Source organism: Schistocerca americana, chromosome 11 (assembly GCF_021461395.2).
Source record: "Schistocerca americana isolate TAMUIC-IGC-003095 chromosome 11, iqSchAmer2.1, whole genome shotgun sequence".
Classification (NCBI taxonomy): Eukaryota; Metazoa; Arthropoda; class Insecta; order Orthoptera; family Acrididae; genus Schistocerca; species Schistocerca americana.
Genome location: NC_060129.1, coordinates 156,346,379 through 156,360,054, shown reverse-complemented (window position 1 = coordinate 156,360,054; position 13,676 = coordinate 156,346,379). Strand labels below are relative to the sequence as shown.

General features: G+C 43.0%; 1 protein-coding gene across 4 annotated transcripts in view; it reads right to left on the bottom strand.

Annotated features, from left to right (window-relative positions):
* LOC124554175 overlaps positions 1-1,505 on the bottom strand; it is a 101,865-nt gene extending 100,360 nt beyond the window's left edge. For 2 of the 4 annotated variants that reach the window (XM_047128248.1, XM_047128245.1), the window contains exon 1: positions 1,354-1,490. The gene's annotated coding sequence lies outside the window, so the exon portion shown is untranslated. The other 2 variants (XM_047128246.1, XM_047128247.1) reach the window with 2 other exon arrangements.
* Between the last annotated feature and the right edge of the window lie 12,171 nt (positions 1,506-13,676).

Below are 13,676 nucleotides of genomic sequence, written 5' to 3'. Positions count from 1 at the left end.
CAATCATACTGGCTGCACTTTCAATCAATCTATAAACCCATATTTGTTCATGGTATTCAGAAAAGCAGAACATGAAAATCCACCCATACAGACAGAACTTTCTTTTTTTCAGTCAGTTTAGTATGTATTTTTAACAACTGTTTCCTTATACAGTCATCTATATTCAACGTTATCAACTCAATATAGAGCAATGCTGCAATCTTTACCCAGTCACTAAAAAACACACACTGCTGCCTGCACGTTGCATGGAAAAATAAGTGATTCTTGACTGTCAAGATTTAACACCGATTACATTCCTCTAACAAGACTTAGTGAAATTACTTTCTCATAAGCGTACCCATGACAATGTTCTGTGGTTTTGTGATGCTTTTGTCGATGGCAATTACACATACCCATTAGGCCTTACAGAGTCAATTACATTTCCCATATCCTTCCATAGACAAACGTGCACATTACTACAAACAGCAGTTAACACTATTTACTAAACTATGGAGCACATAGGCACATTAATAACCCATGGAAAACGCAACACAATGAATTCCCTGTACAGCATTCTCTTTCATACCAACATAACCAATCCCTGATACTCTGTATTAACGTGTGCTAACGAATCTGATGTATCGGCAGTACAACTGTTTGCGCTACAACCCGGGCGAACTACAGATCAGATTACAGTGAACTCTTACTGTCCCTATTCCTTCCTTCACAAATATTGTTACCGAACTTCGCATGCACAAGTAAATATAACAATATGAATGCAGCGGACGTGTGAACTTCGTGAGGCCCTTTATTCGTCAATCACCGAGTATTTCACATTGACCTGCACTTTCTCCAACCACCACATATAGACACTTTGCCGGTAATTACAGACAACACATCAAAATTTCTGGTGGTTCTTTAGCTAAATCACGGGAAACATTTAGCAATTTCATCGGACAGAAAGAAAACTGCAAGCATATTACATACCCACACGTCGATCTGGTATTTTTCGTAATTGCCGAACAGAACACGTACGTAATGTGCACTAATATGTTTGTCTAAGCACTAGTCACCTCCTGCTCGCAATGCGGAAACACAAGCTCACTGAAAATAACAAGTGTTTGGTTCTGATACACATAACCTGAAATAATCGCTTACGAAATTCTAAGGCTATCTCAAACCATAACCAGAGGCGCCAAAGATGATACAAGAATTAAATGTGGAACAAACTTATCGTTCAAATGTGCCCAATAAATGAAATTAAACCGTTGTAATAACTGTACGAACAGTTACTATAGCATCGTTACAAGGCATTGGCAAACTACTTCATTCGAGGCAGTTAGCTGTAATGATAATTAAGTATTGACTTAGTACCACACTCAATATGCGTCTTTCCGTGATTTCCTGTCTCCACCATCAAATCACTTACATATTACACAGAAAACGCAATAGAATACCGTACAACCGCATGACAATGAACTACTAAACTCTACAGCAAGGAACATAGAATAAAAAAGGTATGCCAGATTGGCTTAGTGCGCTGTCATTGGTCAGCGACTTGTTACGTCACCTGGCAGCCAGACGGCAGCAGTCTCCGTTTGTAGAATATGAGTGATTGCAAAATAACTGTTTTCACGTCTCTTCTCTTCTCATATAACGTAAAGTTTCGCGCTCACAGGGTTGAACACACTTCATGTTAATATTATATACAAGGTTTCCGAAAGAAACGCGTTAAATATTAGTAGCAATGATGATATATCGCCACGCAAAACTAGTGGCCGATGTTCGCATCCGCATTCATGCTCGTGTTTTAGGCATCTGACTATGGTAAATGTTTTACAGTTGGGTACTGCCGATTTTACACATGTTTTTGTAAATAAAAAGATAGTAATCGTCGAACTTACCTTACAAAGCTGATGCAGAAGCTACGTCGAAGATGCTGAAGGCGACGCTGACCAGAGCCGATTCTTCCTTGCCGAATTCCGTTTCATTGCATCAATTTTGGCTCTTTTGTTTAAATGTCTAATCCGTATAAAAGTTCTTGTTCTGACATATAACTCAACTATTTTGCTATTAAGTTCGGGAAATTTCGCACTTATATGACCTGCTAAGGTTGCCATCACTCTATTACAATGAGAAATATTTGATCCATGAAAAGCAGCAAATATAATTTCTAACTCACGTATTTTAGCAAACCAGTCAGTAGAGGGAGAAATGAGGCCCCCTTTTGAAATAATGGTAATCCAGTCTTGCTTCAGACTTAGTTCTGTATCAACAACACACTGCCCTGCTGTATTTCCCAAAGAACTGTCAACGTTTTTGCACTTGAATGCTATATATCCTGCTAGATATTTTAGAGCATCCTCATTCACGTCTTCACTGGTACACACTGAATCACTGAGCTCGAAATGTAAGAGCAAGTTTTCGTCATCTGTAGCGACGTCAAATGATTTATCAGTTACTCTTATACATAATTCGCTCGAGAGAAAACGTGCAAAATCTTCCTCAGTTTCATCAGCTGGTGTCGGGTAGTTTTCAGAAACAGAATTCTCATTTCTGTCCTCTGAAGTCGAAGCACCTGAAGACAAAGGTATTTCACTTGCACTTCCAGTCAGTATCAATAAACGAATTCTGTTTTTCACCTCAAAAGGAGTGGGGTTGTTGTAGAAGACACCAAGGCCACGGATTCTGGAAAAGAAATTTTCCAGACAATCTTGATTAAGTCTGGCTGTCAATATATAAGTAGCTCCGGAATTTTTCATATCATTGTACAATCCAAAAAGTGAATTTATTGATACAATGAATCCCTTCTGAAATGGGAGAAGACTGTTTCTTTTTCCTACTCGCATACTAGAGCACATTTCAAGAAATCTTTTTAGAGTGTTTTCCTGACTTCTGATATGAAACCCGTAACCACTTCTAAGGGGAGCTTTCTCATCTTGAGGGTATCTCGAATTCAGCACATCGAAAACATCGTTCACGAGCTCAATGAAGCTTCCTTCGCGATTTTTCTGCAGAACGTATCTCACAGCTTGGGCAGTGCGACGTGAAAATATCTGTGCAGCCCTTCGGACATTCTGACGATCACGTCCACTAACGTTGAGATGAACCTCCGATATGTGGTGATTGATCGAAAGGTCGCCTTTCTGTTGTCGAAGAAGATCTTCTATAACCATTTTTGTAATCACAGTACCATCAGGCAAAGTGATTCCGTCATCAAGAAAATGATTTCTTAATAACTTAAGCAAATGTGGAACATCAAAAATAACCCAAACTTTTCTGCTGTGATCAACAGGGTTTGAAAAGAATGTCTTGGATGTAGACACACCAAGTTGCTTCCACACATTCATATTTTTTGGTCCCATGTCACACGTAACAGCTACAATACGGATTCCTGCTGTTTCAACTTCTTTTATGACATTCTGCAACAAATCGCTAGACATTGCAACATCAAAGTCATAATACACTGGCTGCTTCCATTTTGAAAACAAGCTGCGAACCATGACAACTTGGACATTGTTGTGTGGTCCGAGTACTACATCGTCGGACGAATCATAAGTCACACGACCGTCAATGCTCATCTCGTCGAAGCTTAGGACACCAATCGCCTCTAATGATGTGAACATTTCTGACCTACTTTTAATTAACTCCAAAACTGGTTTCAAAATACCTGGTCGGCACTTGAACTGTTTCGTCCATATCTGGAGTGTTGACCTGCAGGGAAAAGGATAATTCTTCCTCCTCAGGTAGGCATATGCTTTAGGAGACAAAGCTCTCAATGTGAGAGCATTTGCAATATCCTCTGAGCACCACTTTACTTGCTTCCTCTTCTTTAACAGACAACGAATTTGTCCTGGTGTGAAACACTGAGAAAGTGTACTTCTCACATCCGAGCATACACATTTGTGCTTCTTAGTGTGAGACACATTAGGTTTTACAGATGTAGCTTGCTTTATAACTTCTTTCATGGACTTAATTCTTTGTTCCAGTCGAACATTTTTAATCTTCAAACTAACCAATTCTTTCTTCAGTGCTTGAATTTCCTGGTCTTTAAATGAAATTAGCGGATCAGTAAAAACGTCTGTGTTGCTGGATTTGTCCAGCTTACTTTTCTTGGGAGATAAAGTTTTCAACGTTGAGAGAGCTCTTTTTTTTACTGTTCTAGTGTCACAGCGACGTTCTCTCTCTGTTAGAACACTACCGGTAACATTCGCGGTGCTGGGACCTGGAACTTCGAATACATTTCCGTGCCAGTTTGGTATTTTTAGAGACGGAACAGCATTATCCTGTAGCAGTTTCCGTGTAGGTAGACCTAACAATTCATTCTGCAAGTCTCGTTTGTAATCGCTTTCACAAAAATGTTCAGAACAAACTCTTGCACTATTAACATTAATTTTGTCCTCTCGTTTACAACGAGCAATCCACTTACGCTGTAGTTCAACATTTTTTGGAAAACGATGATAAATTACGCCTTCAGTCTTACGTCCACTATTACTACATTCAGCAACTGCACAATACGACGTATTTGTAGACATAATTCCAAGAACGAAGCTACAAGACTCACGGAACAATTCCTTTCCAACTGAACACTCGGCAGGACAAGAATTACACACAAACTAACGTGTAACACGAACTCGCATGCACGCCTTCGATAGAAACACTGAGAGACACCGTTGTAAACAAACTGCAGTAGCTGCCAGGTGACGTCACAGCTCGAGATTCATCATGGCGGAAAAAGGAGTGGGAGGTCGCATTTACACAGTCGCCTCACAGAAGAGCTCCACGCGACGGAGACGCCTACCGATGTCAAAGACACGGAGAAAATAAAACGGCAAAACAGAAAATATTTAGACAAAAATTCAAATGATATCTGGGAGCGCAAACGCTCCGAAGAACTATATTCGCTGACGGAGTGGTTCACCTCACTTGCACGGAAAAGGCGCATGGAATTCTACGGTCATATAGCAAGAGTGGACGACTCTCGCCTGATCAAGAAAATCCTCCACATCGTCAATAGAATCCGACTGTCTAAAATACGTTGCCTGGTAGACACCCGAAGTGATTTTACAGGAAATCGGTATTGACCTACTGACAAGTACTTGTGCAATATACAAGAAGAAAATCAGTGCACATAACTTCATACCCAAGAACTCAATAGGAATGAATTTGAAATTTAAAAACATATGGACGCAAGGAAGAAAAGTGCAAAGTGGAAAGATGAGGAACTTTTAATAATTATAAACTACACAAGTCCAAGGGGTGAATAATAGAGCTTTTCTTTATTTTATCAAACAGTTTTGCTGCAAATGGCTGTGAAAAAATTGCCGTACGAGTAGATTCTCGACTGACTCTTTTGTGACGACGAAAGTGACGCTGCAGGACGAGACGAATGTGGATGCAACGAAGCAGACGAAGAAGACTGTAATTGTACAATCGCATTCGCAATTTGCAACTGCATTTCATTAATATTTAATTATTAACTGTTCCCCAGTTCAGGAAGATTGCGCATGGGTGTAGTACTGCAAGGTGAAACAGTCTTGTTTGTATTAATGTTTGGCGGTCAGCTTTTGAGCCCCCTCTCTACGAGCGCCCTTGGTGGGTGCTAATCTCCCTCCCCCCTCCCGCCCCTCCCTCCGCCATTTCCCATGCCACAGGTTCCAACGCATCCATATTGGGGTCGAAAACTGAATGATACAGCTGTCTAGTGTTTCGAACTTGTCATTCCTGGATTTTCCCTTTTTTTGACACATTTTATTTGCAGTTCTTAGTAATATTAAAACACAACTAGCTCTTTACTCGCATGAAGTGCTGAGTGCTATTGACAAGGGATTTCAAATTGATATCGTATTTCTGGATTTCCAGAAGGCTTTTGACACTGCGTGCTTATGGAATATCGTCTTAGTAATGTGACTGGATTCGTGATTTCCTGTCAGAGAGGTCACAGTTCGTAGTAATTGACGGAAAGTCATTGAGTAAATCAGAAGTGATTTCTGGCGTTCCCCAAGGTAGTGTTATAGGCCATTTGCTGTTCCTTATACGTATAAAGGATTTGGGAGACAGTCTGAGCGGCCGCCTTACGAGCGTACTTCCTCCAGATGGAGACTGAGTTATCACTGTAATCAGATCACCTGCAATGGTGTTCTTATTCCCACAAGCTGTGAAAAAATAACGTTTTTTATACAATTTAACGAATATTAAAAGGTGTACTACTTGGCTTCCGCCGTTTTTTACCCAACGTTTGAAGCTTTCATGAAACAAATTGGTTACACATCTATCATTCAAACTTTTTTCCATCGCTGGCTACTACTTTCTCCCACTTTGCGGCAGTGTACGAATCCTGCGTCGAGAAAATATTTCATCTTTTGAAGCGATCCACGAGCCGATCCAATTTGTGGCCTCTTCATGAGACCGGAAGTGTTGCTCAGCCAGGCCATGGGCCATTGATCTAAACAGGTGATAGTCAGAGGGAGCAATGTCTGGAGAACACGGCGGCTGGGGTAGGACTTCCCATTTTAACGTTTCCAAGTACGTTTTCACTTCTTTTGCAACGTGGGGTCGAGCGTTGTCCTGCTGCAAAATCACCTTATCGCGCCTCTCGCTGTATTCCGGCCGTTTGTCTTTTAATGCTCTGCTCAAACACATTGATTGCGTTCGATATCGAGCACCTGTCATTGTTTCACTTGGTTTTAAAACCTCACAGTACACGACGCCGAGCTGGTGCCACCAAATGCAGGGCATGATCTTGGAGCCGTGAATATTCGGTTTGGCCGTCGTCGTGGAAGCATGGCCGGGATATGCCCATGATTGTTTGCGTTTAGGGTTAACGTAATGAACTCATTTTTCGTCCCCGGTCACAATGCGATGCAGAAATCCCTTCCGTTTTTGCCTCTGACGCAACTGTTCACCAACACACAAACGCCTTTCAACGTCTCTCGGTTTCAGCTCATACGGGACTCAAGTTCCTTCTTTCTGAATCGTGCCCATAACCATGAGACGCTTGAAACGGCTTGCTGTGTCACTCCCACTAATCGTGCCAGTTCTTCTTCAGTCTGACGCGAGTCTTCACTCAGCAACGCCTCCAATTCTGCATCTTCGAAAACATTCTCTCTTCCACCACTAGGCCGGTCTACGACGTTAAAAATCACCGTTCTTGAGGCGTTGAAACCACTCGCGACCCGTTCTTTCTCTAATAGCGTCCTTACCGTACGTACTTGAGAGCATTAGATGAGACTCAGCCGCTGTTTCCTTCATATTGGAACAAACAGTAACACCTCCCACAAATGACGAGGATTAGGCTCGTAAACTGACATTTTCAATCAAGAACAACTTTATGATGCAGACACAAATCGACCAATGTTTGAATGAGGTTATGTCGACAGAGCTAACTGCCTGTCGTCTGCGATCTGTTTCTTTCGACCGCTACTTACCGTTGTCGCCCGCCACCTATCGGCAAACGGCGGAAGCTAGGTTGTACACCTCGTATGTTAACTGAACGAGCTACTACAGCTCAACCAGTGGAGTTGTACATCCAACGTCAATAATGTGTAATTCTCCCTTACGCCCTTTCATGAAACACAATGTTCTTATTATTTATATTGTCCACAACGTGTTTCGGGGAACGGTTCTTATTTTCAGTTGCTTTTTCTCTGTGATACGCCAGTTATTCGTGATGTTTCGCATGTGTGAAGTGCTCCATTGTTCTGTTGTCCTTACTGTAACGTATAAAAAAAGTGCCATTTTTAATTGGTCTTTATATTCAGATCGATCATTAATTAAAAATTTCATTGGCTTTCATGCATTACAGTAAAGACAACAAATTACTTATCACATCACACATGTAAATCATCACAAATAAATGGCAATAGCGCACAGAAAACACACTTTAAAATGGGACTGATTTCCCGAAAATCAAAGCGCAAAAAATTAGTAAAAAGAAAATCCGCAGGCTTTCGCCAACCATTTAAATGCATCAAGTCAAATTTTACAGGTACCTAGGGCATGGGAATTCGAAGCGTTCTCTACATTTTAAATTTCTGCTCGGCCGATTTACAGTTGCTGGCATTATTAGGCACACATGCACGATCATTTGGCAGATGTTAAAAGAGGAATACCTGAAACAACTCACCACAGAAGACTGGAAGAATATTAGCGACCAACATGAGAAGACAGCAAACTTCCCTCACTGTACGGGATCCATAGACGGACAACACGTCACAATCGTTAAACCGTGCAGATCAGGCCGCGATTATTACAATTACAAGAAGTACTTTTCTGTTGTACTGACGGCCATATCAGACAGCAATTATAGTATCAGATTCATAAACGCTGGGTCATTTGGTTATCAAGGAGACTCTAACATATTCAAAGCTATTGCATTAGCTAAAAAAAAATTAGAATCAAACTTTGAATTTGCCAGCTGCTTCACCACTTCTCAGTGATCGTTGTGGCCGAAAATACGTGACGTGTTGGTAGCTTATGAGGTTCTCACAATGAGTAACAACTTAATGAGACCATATCCCACAAAAAACCTGACTAACAAACAAAAAGTCTTCAGTTGGAGGATGTCACGGTGACGTCGTCATGTAGGACGTGCATTTGGGACTCTAGTTAATAAATGGAGAATTTTTCGTCGTCCAACCGAAGTTAATGCGAATGTGGCAGATACTGTCATTCAAGCATGTTGCGCAATTCACAAACATGATGGCTACGGTTTTAGTGACACACTGACGTGCAGTATGGAAAGTATTCCTGCACGTGAGACAAAAGGAAATAATAATGGGAAAAGTATCAGAGATCGTTTTGCTGATTACTTCTGTATCATGGCTTCGACATGTACCGCTGCAAGATCGTTGCGGTAACATCCTCGAACAAAGACGTAGTTTTATTAGTGTGGCAATTCACTTGTTGGCATTTTATTCGTGAATCTGTACACTGTTTATAGATACTAAAAAAACATTTTACTGTTAGTACTCGCCAAGATCTGATTTCTGCTTGTCATCTAGACCACCCCCCTTTCTGCCAAAACGGCTGCAGTAACTGCTCGCCGCGACTCTCTCTTGTTGTCTTTGTTTTTATACTCTTCGTCCCGCGTGTCGCACAGATATGATGATGATGTTTGGTTTGGGGGGCGCTCAACTGCACGGCCATCAGCGCCCGTACACATTCCCAATCTGTACACAGTCCAGTCTATCCACTTTCACGAATGATGAGGAGAACACAAACACCCAGTCCCCGGGCAGAGAAAATCACCAAGCCGACCTGGAATCGAACCCGGGGGTCCGTGATCCAGACGTAGCAACGTCAGCTACTACACCACGAGCTGCAGGCGTCGTACAGGCGGTGTCGTAGGGTTTCCTACCGTGGGGTTTCCTAGGAGCAGTTTCGCACTAAACCTGTCAGAGGCCCGGGCAGGCAAAACAAATTGAGGCTCCCCTTGGTTTCCCCTCCCACCCTCCTCACCACACATGAGTTCTCCGAGAGTTTCAAACGCAAACGGAAGGAAGTCCCACATTGCTTATCATCTTCATATTGTGTCGTGATGATTTACAACGTATGACGTTATTTTACGTAACACTAAAAGTGACTGCTCTCGTAATCTCGTTGCTATTATTTAATAGCTATGTTGCCCCTTATACGACAGAATTCATTACATGATTTCTGTTGCTCGAATCTATTATTTATGTTTCGCGACTAAGTCGGCATAGAGCGAGCGGGGCGTATAAAAATGAATCCCTATTTCCCAAACCAAGAGGAAGGTCACTGTCTACATAAAACTTCGTTCAGTGCATGGTGGAGGGTACTTTACTTACGGATTTCAACAAAAACCACAGTGTTGCTCCGATCTTGATGAAATTTTGTACATTTGATCTTCAAAACAAGGGGAACCTCACCGTCTACGTGAAATTTCATACGGTGTATGGTGGATGGAGGGTACCTTACAACGTAATTACAAACCGTTTGACTGATCAGCTTGGGAGTTGGCTCATGTAAGTATGTTTTCGTGGTGAAGGCATTTATAAAAGCCAACGTATGCTGGATGGCGGAGGGTTGGCCTACCTTTAAATAAATTCAACATCGTTTCGTCAGGCAGCATGAAAGTTGGCAGATATACGTATTTTTTCATAGACAGGGAAAGAGGAGATGGCATGACAGGCGGAGGAGGAGATATACGGAGTGAGGAGAACGTGATGGGGGCGGGGAGGGGGGAGGAGGTGTATCCAGAGAAGTGAGAGAAGCAGATTAAAAGAGAGAGGGAGCAGCAGGTAAACAGAGAAAGGGGGAAGGTGGTGAATGACTAATGGAACACTGTAATAAGGGGTGTTATTGTGAATTTGATGTATTATTAGAAAAAGCGGAAGAGGAGGTGGACAGAGACGGGAAGATGGATGGAAAAGGAGAGGAGGATGGAGAGGAGGAGGATGTGTTGTGAGAGAGGGGGCAGATGGAGGAGATGGAAAGGGAGACGGATGGGCGGAAGGAAGAGGTGGATAGAGAGACGAGGCAGGACTAAGTGGACAAGAGAGATGAGAGAAGAGGGGATAAACTGACATAAAACTGGGACGAATAAATATCTGGGCAACGCCGGGTTTCTGTTAGTAGTTACATAAGGATTTACGTGACAATGGGCGTGTTCATCTGAAAGAAATTACAGAATATTTTCCTATGGTTCGATGAGGCGTTTAAAGTCTCGATAACTAGAGTGTTGTTCTTGATGTCTACATATGATAAAATTCGTTGCTTAATACAGATGACTCCACCAAAGTTCATCTAGTTGGAATTTCATCTTTATAAAATGAACTACATAATAATCAGCTGAAAAATGCTCCTGTTGGAGCACAATAAAGGCAAATATGTTCGTGTTTAAAAGACTCTGACAAAAAAGTGGGCAACCAGCTGTCTGAGTCCTCATTCCGCGCCGGCCGGGGTGGCCAAGCGGTTAAAGACGCTACAGTCTTGAACCGCGTGACCGCTACGGTCGCAGGTTCGAATCCTGCCTCGGGCATGGATGTGAGTGACGTCCATAGGTTAGTTAGGTTTAAGTAGTTCTAGGGGACTGATGACCTTAGCAGTTAAGTCCCATAGTGCTCAGAGCCATTTGAACCTCATTGTGGAGAGGCGGGGGCCGCCCCCTGCACGCGAATGAGGCGCTTCTGTCTCCAGCTCTGCCTCTCTCCCTCCCTCCCCCCACTTTCCCCGTCTCTGTCCATCTGCCTGTCTATCTGTCTAGGTATCTGGAGGACGCAGCATGTTATCTCGGAAGGAGACTTACCAACAGGTGTGGGAGTAGCTTGAGACACGCCTCAGGGATGTGTGTTGCATGCACTGCTGTCCACGTCGTATGCTACTGACCTTGGAGGCAATGTTAACAGTAAGGTTACAGTTTGTGGAGATGATACATTATAGATAACGAAGGAGTGTCTGAAAGAAGCTGTACAAATATTTATTCATATTTTCACATGATTTCAAAGTAAAGGAGGCTTTGAGAAATTGCTGTAAGCGGGAAGAAATGTAAAATCTTGTGATGGTGGCTAGACGAACACCCTGCCATCCACTTCAGTCTGTTTGGCAGAGAAATTACGTACAAAATTGTGCACTTAAAAACTCGCAGAAACGTGTATTCTGTGGTTGTTGTAATATTAGTGAGTCACTTTTGGAATCAGTCAACCAATACAAAGACATGGGTGTGGCACACTGAGGTGATATAAAATGGAGGTATCACATAGTCTCAGTTGTAGGTAAACTAGATGGCAGAGTGGACGAGACACTGGATGAATGCGGTGAGTCTACAAGGGAGACAGCTTACGGAACACTCGTGTGGTCCATCCTAGACTATCGCTCGGGTGCGTGGGACCCATTATAAAAAGAAATAACAGGGAATATAGAACGTGTACAGAGAAGGGTAGTGCGAATAGACAAAGTAGTGTTTGCGTGAAAGCCTGCTTACAGAAAATTCCAGAGCCAGCAGTGGGTGAGAAGGGCTCAGCCGGCGTGGGGACGTGTGCCCAAGTTCTGCGAGGGGCTCTCCCACACCCTCCCCCCCTACCTCTCAGCCCCTCCTCCAACACAGGTCACAAACCTCCGTGACGTTCAAAAGAATTCTAACTTCCGTCATTAACGTAGTACCAATGCATCACCAAACGGTTACTGCGCCGACCGGTACGGTCGCAGGTTCGAATCCTGCCTCGGGAATGGATGTGTGTGATGTCCTTAGTGTGGTGTCACCGGCAGACACTACACTTGCTAGGTGATAGCCTTAAAATCGGCTGCGGTCCGTTAGTATACGTCGCACCCGCGTGTCGCCACTGTCAGTGATTGCAGACCGATCGCCGCCACACGGCCGGTCTAGAGAGACTCCCTAGCACTCGCCCCAGTTGTACAACCGACTTTGCTAGCGATGGTTCACCGTCTACATACGTTCTCATTTGCACAGACGACAGTTTAGCATAGCCTTCAGCTACGTCATTTGCTACGTCCTAGCAAGGCGCCATATTCAGTTACTATAAGAACAGATAATATTGTGAATCATGTACCGTCAAGAGCGACGTTCATCATTAACGGGTTAAAATTAAGTATCAAACTAATTTCGCCCACTTTCTGAATTCTCATTCCTTGTCATGTTCCAGACCTCACGTCAGTATAGTCTTTCCCTCCTCACGCCAGCCTGCGTGAGCTAAAACGCGTGCATTTCGGCCCCCACTAGCAACACGGTGCTGGCTCTTCTGCCAACACAACAGTTAGGTTAGTTAGGTTTAAGTAGTTCTAACCTCAGATGTTAAGTCCCATGGTGCTCACAGCCATTTGAACCATCTGAACTGTTACTACAGGATCAGATAAGTTTCACAAATTTTGTTTGAGATATACGCTTCAATGATTTCATCACTCCACTGTGCTCTGTGTTTACAAGATATTAAATGAGTTGTAGGTTATAAACATTAATGGTATTCACACTTTACACAGAACTTTTTTCCACGCTTTTTGAAGAGCACGTTCATGCATAATATGTTCAGAACTTAATTGTGGAACTACGGCGACAGTTACTGGCACGCCTGCAAAATTCTGTGGCCGATGTAAATGCTGGGAAACGGGTATGCAGCGTCACTAGAGTACTTCAGTATTAACGCAGGAGCTTCCACGTCACCAGGCACCGTTTGTCTGAGCGCATTAATGTCTGACAAGAAATATGGTGCAAGAATGTCTTTCGGACATTCACAACTTGTGTTTAAACTTAGCTTTTTCCCAAGGTTTTTAGATAGCATTTTCAGTTCTTCGTCCTGTACGCATTTTTAAACTGTCTGGAGGAAAAAAAAGCCGAATATTTCGGAATACTTAGCCAGTTGGCCGGCCGCTGGTGGCCGAGCGGTTCTGGCGCTACAGTCTGGAACCGCGCGACCGCTACGGTCGGAGGTTCGAATCCTGCCTCGGGCATGGATGTATGTGTTGTCCTTAGGTTAGTTAGGTTTAAGTAGTTCTAAGTTCTAGGGGACTTATGACCTCAGCAGTTGAGTCCTATAGTACTCAGAGCCATTTGAACCATTTTTAGCCAGTTGGCCAAACCTTTCTTTCAAAATTTTTAACACTGCCTCAACGACAGACTAGAGAAAATCGATTGTATATTTCTCCTCTGAAGGTTGAGCTATGCAAACCATGTCCTCACCATAACCAAATTGCTTCGCCTTCTCGGCAGATCTCCTTTCTCC